This window comes from Diceros bicornis, chromosome 7, assembly GCF_020826845.1.
Source record: "Diceros bicornis minor isolate mBicDic1 chromosome 7, mDicBic1.mat.cur, whole genome shotgun sequence".
Lineage (NCBI taxonomy): Eukaryota > Metazoa > Chordata > Mammalia > Perissodactyla > Rhinocerotidae > Diceros > Diceros bicornis.
In genome coordinates this window covers 8,761,196-8,773,662 of record NC_080746.1, presented here as the reverse complement: position 1 = coordinate 8,773,662, position 12,467 = coordinate 8,761,196, and positions in this window count along the sequence as shown.

Below are 12,467 nucleotides of genomic sequence, written 5' to 3'. Positions count from 1 at the left end.
TCTTGAAGCAGAAACCTTCAGTATACCTCACCTAACACAGGAAATGTCCCAGACAAGCAGATGGAAGTCACAAATAATGGGACCAAGATGGGTGGATTGAAGCCTTTAGTACATAAAAAGATAAAACAAGTGTAAGAGAGCTTTCCCCATTATTTTTGGGAAGGTTGGGAGCTTGGTATTGAATGAGTTAGTGTTTGGAGAGAAGTTGTATCTTTTAGAAGAACAGTGAGCATATCAAAATACAGATTTAGCACCGAAAGGATGTGTTTTTCATAAACCTTACCTCCTCTTTGTCCATTACCAGGTGCCATAATCTACCCAGATTATCCTCCTTTTGCACAATTCTGTGAAGGCCTTCAAATGTTAGCTCGGTCAATGCCACACTGGTTAAAACAACTAGTTAAACCTCCCTCAGTGATCATTGAGCACATCTCCTTCAAGAAGTAGAAATGAGTAATCTATAGACTTTTGAGAAGATGTTAGGAAGTTCACGTGAATTACGACTGTGGACACTTCCTCTTCTTCTGCCTTCTTCCATATGGTAACCCATCTTTGGACTCACTAACATGAAGCCCCGGTCCAAATTTTCTACATGGAGGGACGAAGTTTTGGTATTTTAGAGAATGCAGGCCTTGGGATCTTAGATGTGATATCCTGGAAATAAAGTAACTCAGATGCTTATTGGTGTCTTACGGGTTTTTTGTCCCAACATTCTCTCATCATCTTAGAAGAACTTAATACTATTGGTAAGGTGGGAGTGAGGAAGGGTACATATAGTTGTTCTTGCCCATCTTTATTTAAAATAGCATATTATTTAAAATAGCATATTATTTAAAATAGCATTTTATGCCTTTTTTAAATTATGAAAATATGACAATCATTACTGAAAACTCCTAAAAGGCAAAAAATTATCAAAATCAACCATAACCTCACAATTCAGAAATAACTGCTATCAATATTTTGGAGGACTAATAGCTTGGAGTACTAATATTTTAGACATTAATATTAATATTTGGAGTATAATAATGCATGACATAATGACATTTCAGTCAATAACAGACCACATATACGATGGTGGTCCCATAAGATTAGTACCATATAGCCTAGGTGTGTAGTGGGCCATACCATCTAGGTTTATACCATCTATGATGTTTGCCCAACAATAAAATCGCCTAACATACATTTCTCAGAATGAATCTTCATTGTTAAGTGACTCCATGACTGTGTATATGCATACACAACACAAATAATTGAACTCATACTACACAGGCAGATTTGAATCTTGCTTTTAAAACTTAACAACATAAGGAGAGCATTTTGTCAGGCTACTCAAAATCATTAAACAGGTAATTTTTAAGGGCTGCACGGGAGGTATTTCAATATAGGGCAATAACATGTTTTATTTAGTCCTGGTAATTTTGAGAGGTAGAAGAAATAGCTATTGTTGAAACAAAACATTTAGGGAAGTTCGAGAGTATGTGAGAAGAATGGGAATTCAATTTAATTATATTCCGCAACAATTCATTGACTGCCTACCATGGCAAGGTCACCTGTTGATTCTGGGGCCACAAGGAAGAGTAAACACGCACCTTGTCCTCAAAAAAGATTCCACAAGTAGTAATAACAACCACCTTATTTTGTATAGCATCTTGTAGTCATATTAACTTCTCCCACATACCATTCATTTGATCTTCACAAGGGCTATGAGGTAGGTAGGGTTTATGATGCCCATTTTACAATTGAGGCACACAGAGTTTAATGACCCGTATATAGCCACCAAGCAACTTAATGGCAGAACCTGTCTTCTCACCTAGTCCAAATATTTTTATACACCTTGTTGCCTCAGTCCTGTGCTCTTTTCTTTCCCAGCAGGATTCTCTGTCCCCCGTTCCTACTTTTTACTTATCTTTCATCATCTGTTGCCTCTGGCTAATGGGTTGCTGTGAGGAGGAATAGCTAGTCTCCTGATTCCTCTGGTCTTCATTCACCACCGTATTCACCATGTCCTCCGGATGTTGCTCTTGCTGAGAATTAATAGCACGTGGACTCTGTAACAATAGCTTATGAAATGGCTGAAGGGAAAAGAGGCCGAGACTGTGAAGGGAAATCTTTCGGGGAAGGAGGGAAGAAGAGAAGAAGGATGGGACAATGGAAGAAAGAAAAGAGAATAGGCACCTACGCAGACAGATGGGGAAAATAAAAACATGGAGGAAGAGGGAGAGGGAGGAGACTGATTTGGGGGGGGATGTGGCTGAATAAGAGAGAGAATGAGAAAGGAAAGGAGGACTTCTTTAAGCCACCTCAGCATTCTGAACCTTGGGTTATTTTGTTGTTATATTTTAATAGGCTTTGGCTCTTTTTTTCTTTCTCTGTCACTGCATTATTGGTACCATTCAGATGGGAAAGAAAAAAATAGGAGAATGATAATAGTCAATTTAGAGGGAAAAAAGAAACCACACACACAGAGAAAAAATCACCAGCCGGCAGCACAAAGATGAACTCACTTTTTCATACAGGTCTGTCTGCCAGCTAATACAGAGCTGACACAGCTCTCTTCAAAAAGCAGACAACAGAATAGCAAGACACAGGCTGGATGAGAGGCCTGAGGAAAGGGGCAGAAATGGGGGCATTAGAGGGCAGAGGAGGCAGGGGTAAGACCACGTGAGAGACTGGAAGAGTCCAACTGCAGACTGTTGAGAATGTCTGACTGCCTTCGACTCAAGAGGCAGAGCTGCTGGGGCCGGGGCAGAAATGGGGGCATTAGAGGGCAGAGGAGGCAGGGGTAAGACCACGTGAGAGACTGGAAGAGTCCAACTGCAGACTGTTGAGAATGTCTGACTGCCTTCGACTCAAGAGGCAGAGCTGCTGGGGCCGGCCCGTGGCTTAGCGGTTAAGTGCACGTGCTCCGCTACTGGCTGCCCGGGTTCGCATCGGGCGCGCACTGATGCACCGCTTCTCCGGCCATGCTGAGGCCGCATCCCACATACAGCAACTAGAAGGATGTGCAACTATGACATACAACTATTTACTGGGGCTTCAGGGGAAAAAAAAAAGGAGGAGGATTGGCAATAGATGTTAGCTCAGAGCCGGTCTTCCTCAGCAAAAAGAGGAGGATTGGCACGGATGTTAGCTCAGGGCTGATCCTCCTCACAAAAAAAAAAAAAGAGGCAGAGCTGCCGTAAGCTAGAGCTGGCAGAAGAGGAGCCAGGGAGAAGGAACGCCCGTGGACATGCCCAGGATGGATTTCCTGTCTGAATTCTTGGTGATTGTCACTGATTTCTCCTTCCTCACTGACTTTGTTATTATCATTGTCATCACCTTTTAGTCTCCACTGTTAGAGACTTTCATTGCCAACTGGGCAATCTTCTTTATCCCTCCAGATGCCCTGTGTCCAAGAGGGCCTGTGACATGCCTGATGAAAGTCTGGCTCTTTAGAAATAAATGGACAGGCCCGGCCCCATGGCTTGGCGGTTAAGTGCTTGCGCTCCGCTGCTGGCGGTCCGGGTTCGGATCCCGGGCGTGCACCGACGCACCACTTCTCCGGCCACGCTGAGGCCGCGTCCCGCATACAGCAACTAGAAGAATGTGCAGCTATGACAGACAACTATCTACTGGGGCTTTGGGGGGAAGATAAATAAATAAATCTTTGAAAAAAAAAAAAAAGAAAGACATGGACAGAGAAGAGAACAGAATTCCTATTTTACTTTTAGATGTTATTATAATTTGTAGACATACAATATTATTGATCCTATTGATTAAATACATTATTAATGTATGCATGATGATGATGATGCTAGTTTACATATCTGAGTTTTCAGAACATCCTGGGAACTCTCCTAAGTAAGCTACAAACATTATTGAATTTACTTTTTATAATTAGCCTATGAGGTAGGTACCATTGTTATCATCATTTCATAAATGGGTAAACAGAGTCCTGAAAATGGTAACTTGACTCAGCTACTAAGCAAGATTGGAAGCCATTAGAAGGTTTGAACAGAATAGTCACATGACCTAGTATATTTTAAAAGAATCAATTTGGCTGCTATGTCCACTGTAGAGGATGGGGACAGAAACTCAGAGGTCATTTAGGAGGTGAGAAATGATGGTGGCTTGGACCAAGGCGCAAACATTATAGTTGATGAAAAGTGATTACATTCTCAATGGTTTAATGGTAAATACAACAAAAGTTCTGATGAACTGGCTGTGGGGTGTGAGAGAAGGAAAGAAGTTGAGAATGAAAATATGGTTTTGGCCTGAGCAAATAAAGGATGAGTTGCCTTAAACTGAAATGGAAACAGTTATGGGAGGAGTGGCTTCGAGGAGAAAGATAAAGATGTCAGTTTTGGACATATTAAGTTTGAGATGCCTATTAGATATCCAAGATTTGGAGTAAAAGGTAGGTGTCAAGGATGGCTATATAAATTTGGGAATCATCCATGAACATGACATTTAATGCTGCCACGCTGGATGACATCGCCAAGGGAATGAACGTAGATGGAGAGTGAGAGGACTAAGGCTCAAGCCCAGGGCCAATAAATGTTTAAAGATCAGAAAAAAGGACACCAAGAAGGATCCACCAGTGAGGAAAAAAGATATATATATATATATATATATATATATATATATATATATATATATATATACATATATATTCTTTTGAGTCCTGGAAGCCAAATGAGGAGAGTGTATCAAGGAGGAAGAAGTGATCAATCCTTTCGAGTACTGCTAATAGATCAAATGAAAGAAGGACTGAAAACCAGAAGTTGGATTTCACTACTTCTTGATCATTGTTGACCTGGACAAGAGCAGTATTGTTTGAGATGGGCAGAAGGTGTGAAAGTCAGATTGGAAAATGTCCAAGAAAGAATAGAAGAAAAGAAATTGGAGTGAATAGCGACAATAATTTTAGGGAGTTTTATTTTAAAGGAGTGTACAAAAAAGGGTCAGTAGGTTGAAGGAGATGTAGGTGTAACTTAAAGAGAGCCCTTTTTTTAATGAAAATTTTCTAATGAAAAATTACAGAATGCTTGGAGGTTAATGGGGACGGTTCAGTAGCAGGGAGGAAATAAGCAATGATGTGTGAGAGAGAAGAGAGTTTGTGTAGTAATATTCTTGAGTAGGGAGAGGTGACGAGATCTGGTGCCCAGGGTTAGGGGCTGGTTTTTGCTAGTAGTAAGCCCTGTTCATCAATGATTAATACAAGGGAGGGCAGAATAAGGGCTCAGATGTGAGTAGATACAGCTTTATGAAAGGTCTTTCCACTAGTTCTCAGAGAAATAGAAGGAAGTTCGTTAGCTAACAGGAAGGAGTTGTTGAAAGTTTGAGAAGAGAATAGAAGGTATAAAGAGTTAACTTATGTCTGTTAATCATTTTTTATTTTCTATATTTGACACTATTTTATAGCATGAAATATACCATGGAAATTAAGCATGAAGATCTTTTTCTTTTGAGTCAGATGCATTTGGATTTTTTTCCAATGGTAAGCATATGTAGTTGACATATTGTGTTACCTTTCACCTCATGCCACTGCTTCTTATAGGGCCCAAGTGTGGAGCCTGTGGGTTTGATTGCATCAGAGGAAGACTCCCATACAGCTACTGCTGCAAGATGCTCTTATGGCAAAGGGCCTTCACAGTCCAGGTATGAGAATTGTGTAGCTTTCCCTTAGGCCTTGAGCTCTTTTTTGGTTTTGGATTTAATTGGGCATTTCATATTTGGCATTCCTGTGGCTTTCACAATGGTAACTGTGAAGCACAACTTAAACAAAGATGTAAAAGGCTGTAGGGAAAAGTGAACACTGAGAACACAAATGCATTGCAAGGAGACACTGCTGGGAGCAGCTGTTGCTGAATTTTAAAGTGTCACTTATTTTAACTGAGGGGCAATAGGATAATAATACAGTTCAATAATGGTGCACTTTTGTGTGGGACCCTTGGAGACCTCGCCATGCATGATGTAATGTGACCTCATATCTCCAAGGGAAAGAGCCAGGTATAACTGCCTTATTTTTGCAAAACAAATGAAACTGGGTCATAGACTGAGCCTGCCTCTCCCAAGAATATTCTGAGAGAACTGTTCTTCTGGATTCCAGAAGAAGTAGTTTAAATAAGAAAGACCATGTAGAGACAATTGGTGTTGGGTGACTCTCCAGGTAATAAAGGACAGAAGTAGCCAGGAGAGCAATCAGCTATGCATATAAATTTATCCCCAGGTAAATAGGTTAAAAGGTAAATTTATCCCCAGGTAAATATCTGACAAATAGGGACATGTGAGAGATTAAGACAAGCAAAAGTTCTGAAAGCTGCACAGAACGAGGAACTTGAACCCAGAATGCAATATAGAAACAGGACCATGGGATTTTAGGAATGCAAGAGACCTTTCAGATGGTCTAGGTTAGGTTTAGTTCATTCCCTTTCCAGCTCTATGAAGTCTGTTTCTGAAGCAAAGATTTCCCCCAACTATGGTCTCTTTGTATATGTTCTGTCAAGGCAAGAGCCAACTGAGATTGAGGTAGACAAATTGATATAGGCAATTGGATGGATGTGCTCAGCAAAGGGGTGCGGGTAGGTACTTAGGTAGGTAGATCCTAAAAGTCATCTTGGTCCAACAGTGTAAAGTAGAGCTCTCCTCTGACAAGGTGAATTCAGGACTATATCAAAGGCAAAACGATTTCCTGTCTGAATTATTCTAGACCAGTGCTTCTCAAATATTAATCTGCATATGAATCACCTGGGAAACTTGTTAAAATGCAGATTCCGATTCTGGGTCTGGAGTGGACCCAAAGATTCCACGCTTCTCACAAGCATGCTGGTGACATGGTGCTGCTGGTTTGAGGACCACACTGTGAGTGGGGAAGGAGAGGCAATTTTCTGGTCTCCGTTTTCATGTTAACTGTGTTACTCCTCCACTAATTGTTTGGTTGTGTATTCTCTTCCTCAAGGAGAATTCATTTACTTGAGATATTTTTAGCCAAGAGGTTCCTCTTGATACAGTGCAAGTAGCAAATTTTCTTTTTCCAAAGGGATGGCAGTGACTGGGAGCAATCACGTCACATCCTCTGTTGTGGATCTGGAGCCATTTACTAGCTGCCACCTACTGGTTGCATGACCTTACATGACCTTGGGCGGGTCACACCTCTCTGGGCCTCAGGATTCACATGTATGGGAATGAGATGAATAGTCCCTGCTCCATTTACTTTACTGCCTGGAAGTGATCATGTTAGGTAATGGATGTGAAACTACCTCGCAAAGTAAAAATGTGTTCTATAAAGAGAGTAAGTAGCCTTATCATCCTGTCATTTATGCCCAGTATCCAAAGTCTAAGCCTGACTGAAAGCACTTGATCAGTTTTAACGTGTGATACAGATGTTAGACGTAACGGTTATCACTGTGTTCTGATGCTGCATGTTTCCTTAATTCGACTCATTCCTGCTTTCAGAGATGAGGTGTTGATCCTCCCCATCTTCATTTTTGTCGTTTCTGCTCTTTCCTGTGGTGGCAAGTCCATCAGGACCCAGATCCCACATTCCGATGAGGGTTATGATTGTGATGAATCATCATTATTCCACAAGCTACCATTTTTGAGTCCTAAGAGCAACTAGATATTTTATGTAAAGCATATGCGTTTCTCTAATTATCTTAGAAAATTAAGTGTTATTGCCGTTTCCCAGATGAGGCAGCAGCGGCCTCAGAAACTTTAACTATAGCTGATCTACACTGCTTCAGAATTTCAAGTCTTAGCATGTCTGACTTCAAAGCCTGCCTCAATTTCATCGTGACAAGCTCTTGTCCCTCTCTCGTCCAAGGATATTCACAGTAGTCTGGTGATGAGCCTTAACTCCAAACTTTGACCCTGAGGACCCTGTGGTAAGGCAGTGAGAGAGCTTTTGGGGAAAGGAGGGCTAGTTGTAGGATGACAAATGCCATATTTGAAGTCACTAACCTCCATGTGACAAGGCCTGGATTTGGGAATAAAAAAGCAGTGCTCTAGCTTTTTCCCAGGGAGCAGTTACCAGTGACAGAAGGAGAGCAGTGTCTCTCCTAAGGGGACTAAGTCCGTCTCTCACAGAGGAAATGAGAGCTACTATCAGGGAAGGGAGAGGTGACCTCCACTCACGTACTGAATAGAAGAGATTGGCCAACAACCCAAGAGAAGAATTTAGGGAAATGCAAGTCAATTGGATTCCCTGTGGAAGGCCAGGGCCGTCAGCGTAACTTTGGATATTTATCTTCCCAACCTGCCACCCTTGCCGCCATATTTGTACTTGTTAGTCACATTGCATTTGTCTTCCTCGTTCAGACTTACTTTGGGGGATGTGTTTTATTCACAATCCTCAGAAGTGCGATTTCCATGATTTATTGCCCTTTGATTATCTTACTCTCCCAGTTTTACCTTTTCTACAACCATCATCTAACATTTTAGAGTTTTACTTTCTGTACGGCCCAAATTTGTTTCAATATTTGTCTTGTTCTCCCAACATGTTTCACTCTCAGAATTTATCTTTCTTATTTTGAAAATATGTCTCAGAATATGAGCTTTTTCTTTTCCCTACTTAGTCTTTATTTGTTTAATATTTTACGTCTTTTCTGTGTTTTGCTCCTAGCCTGAAGCTCGGGCTTTCTGCAGGGGGATCTGCTGGGTAGGAGAGGTCTGGCTGTTCCCAGCAGACCGGGTTGGGTACAAGCTGCTTTATATTTCTGTGCATCTCAATTTTTCAATCCATACAAATGGGGGATATTAAAAGCCCAAGAGATAAACCGTGATCTCTGCTTTGTCTCAGAATAACTTTGAGAGTTGGCAAGAATGAATATTTAGTTTGAAGACAGCAAAAGGGACATTGCTGCTAAGGATATAGTCCATTTTTCATTTCTCTTATCTGCATTAGGGGGAAGGCAGGTCTACTTCAGTCATGTTCCTATAATTTTCTTTTTGACATATCTAGACTGCTACGGGGTTCCTCAGCAGTGACTACAGTTATAACATCAGCATTTTCATAGCTTTTAATGAATATGCAAATTTATGTGCCAGAATCACCTTTTTATCAAATATGATGATAATACCAATTATCAACATTAACATTTGAATAGCTATATTTATAGCTTACTAGGCACATTCTTGGGCCTTCTCTCCTTGATGCTCACAATAATCACATGAGTTAGGATTATTATTCCATTCTAGGGGAAACTGAGACTCAAGGAGACCAAGTAACAGCTAGTAAGTGGCAGAGCTAGAATTTAAACCAATTTCTTCTAATTTCCAGTCCTGTGATCTTTCCCAAAATCATGTTGTATTCAATTTATTTTGATCTGTGGTGTTGGATATAATTTTTAAAATTACTTTTCATTCTTTGGACTTTCTTTTATGGACTTCCTTGCCTGGTTTCACTTAGCCTCGTCCTTTTCCTTCTATCTGCCCATAGTCAGACCCTCTCTCTTGAGCCTAGCAACTTTCTCTACTGGACGTGACTGGCAAAGATGCTGCAATGGTTGATGGTGGCTGTTCCTGCCTTCCATCATCATTTATTTCCAATCTCTTTTCACACTGTCCACTCTAGAAAACACTTTGTCCTTTCCTGATCATCTAGGGTTTTCTCTGATGCCTGACTGTAGAAAAGTTTCCAAGCTAGAGAAAATAAATAAAACATTGCATTCTAAAAGCAGCCTCCTTCCTGGCTCCCAGTGACCAGATTATAAAAGTTCAGCCTGACTTTCTGGGGATGGTGGCTGCCCAGACCCGGTCTCCCTTTTGCTCTATACCTTTAAAGTATCTTAGAGCAGGAACCTGAGCTTTCATAGGGATTGGTACTCTACTAGAGACCCCGCTGATGTTTAATAAATATCAAACTGCTGCCCTGATATCCCTGAGCAGTTGAAAGGGTCTACGTGCTGTGATCAGACCCTTCAGTCCTGGCTGTGTTTGTAACACTTGACCTTACTCCTGGGACAGCTGTGAGGGGAGTTCTGTCATCATGCCAACAGGGGCAGTGATGTTCAAACTTTTAGCTCATCTGCGTAAATCTCTTGTCGTTTCAGAGTGAACCCTGGCTGTGAATGTTTGAGGCTGCTTTTGTTTTCCTAGTCATGCTACAGCAAGTTCACACGTTCACTGGAGCTCTGATGTTGTAGGTCTCCACCCTCTTGGATCCTGTCACAACCCTCATCCCACCTCCAGGCTTCCTGAGTGACTTTGGAACAATTTGCAGAGGAGCCTGCCCGCCTTTCTCTTCTCCTTTCCTCCGCTGTACTCTCTACTGTGCCCTCTCTCCTTCCCTTCCCGTTGCTCCCTTGTTCTAAGAAAGGGGGAGAGGTAGAAAGATACGTATTTCAAATGAAAACATACCCACATTTAATATACTTTTGCTTACACCTAGGAAGACTTTCTTCCCCAAATTCCTCTTCCAAAGATATTGTTTTGCTCTCTTGCTCCAGGAGTGGGTGCCATATATCCCTCCTAATATCATCTGTCATCTTCATCTACTCACTCTCCATCTCCAAATCTAATTCAGAATCTTCCCCTAGGTTCACAGAGCTCTCCACAGAAATGCTCCTCCTAGCTTTTGTCTTTAGGCAGAAATGCCTTTAAGCCTCAACTCCCTTCTTTCTTCACTCCTTCCTCTCACTTTTTTTTTATTTGTTTCTTTAATTCCATTTATACCCTTAGCATTTCCCTCATCTTATCAGACTGATAATGAATGTAACAATACTTTGTAAATATTGAGTGCTGTATATATAGAACTATAACATTGATATGCCATTATATTGATTATATATATTATTATATTCAGGATACTTTGATCTGACAGCACTTACTCCTTTTAATAGGCCGGCTGCATGGGAAAATATTGCTCAAGAAAGGCTCAGAGGACAGCACATGCCCCCATTCAAGTAGACGGGTTAGTAGTCATCAAATTAGGTTCAGATTATAACTGCATTATCATTAAGACTTTACAGGCCTGTTTTGTAAAAGCGTTAGATAGACTGCATTAATTGTCCCAATTAATGCCCTCCCGGGATGCACATCTTTTGCAATTGACTTTGCCACTCTTCCCATCAAGGAATGGAGTCTATTTTCCCATCCCTTAAATCCAATCCGGCCTTGTGACTTATTTTGGCCAACAGAATGTGGTGGAAGTGATGTTGTGCTGGTTCTTTGTCTAGGCCTCAGGAGATCCTCCATTCTCTCTTTTGCTTCTTAACCTTCACTATTAGAACATGCTGGTACTACCCTGAGAACAAGCCTGGGCTAGCCTGCTAGAGCGTGAGACCAGCCTGCAGGCATCCGACACTCACACATGTGAGAGAGCCCAGTGGAACTAAGACCTGAACAATTGCCCACCTATCTAACCATGTTATTAGTCAGAGTTCTATAAAGAAATAGAACATCTATGTGTCTCTATCTGTATCTATCTGTCTGTTTGTCTGTCTATCTGTTGAGAGAGGGAGAGAGATTTTAAGAATTGGCTCATGTGATTGTGGCAGCTGGCAATTCTGAAATCTGTAGGGCAGAACTGCAGGCTGGAAATTCAGATAAGAGTTGCCATTTTGGTCTGGAGTTCAAAAATTTCTAGGGTGGGCCAGTAGATGGGAAACTCAGGCAGGGTTCCTATGTTGCAGTCTTGGGGCAGAATTCCCTCTTCCTCAGGAAACCTCAGTATTTGCTCTTAAAGCCTTCAACTGGCTTGGTGAGGCTCACCCACATTATAAGGGGTAATTTGCTTTACTTAAAGCCTACTGATTGTAAATGTTAATCACATCTACAAGATAACTTCACAGCAACACCTAGACTGGTGTTTGACTAAACAACTGGACATCATAGCCCAGCCAAGTTGCCACAAATTAACCATCATACCATGTACCTGTTAGCAATGATAAAAGTTTATTTTTAAGTTCCTGAATTTGTTATATAGCATTATTGTGACAAAAAATAACTGAGATACTAAGCCAAAACACTTCCTCTCTTTTTATAATCTAATTTGACTGTCATTAAAAGGCTGATTCCTACAGGCACAGAGTTCAGTGTCAAGTCAAACCTATACCCAAGTTTTATCTACTAAAACTCAGACTTGCTAAAACTGAGTCAGGTTGGGAACTATTGGTTGCTTGTTCTACTTTCTAGCAGAGGGGCCTGGCATCAGGAGGAATGTCACTGTGCATTTCCAGCCCAGTACACAATTCAGGAACTGCCAGCCTAGGATTGGCCCTCTCTCCTCTTTCATTGCCTTTCTGAGCATGAGAGCATGACTGCCTTCTCTCAGCAGTGTCTTTTTGCTCTGCAGAACCTAATGGCTCCATTTTATCCTTCCTTTTCCTTCTATTACAATTAGTTTTTAAGACAGACTGAGTTATCAATCATTTACTCCTTTCTGTAGACTGTCTGTTTCTATTCCAAGGAATGTTTGCTTTTTATACCTTATTCCTAAGTATGGAGTGAAAAGCTTTATTCCTTACAAATAATTCTCAGGCAAAATG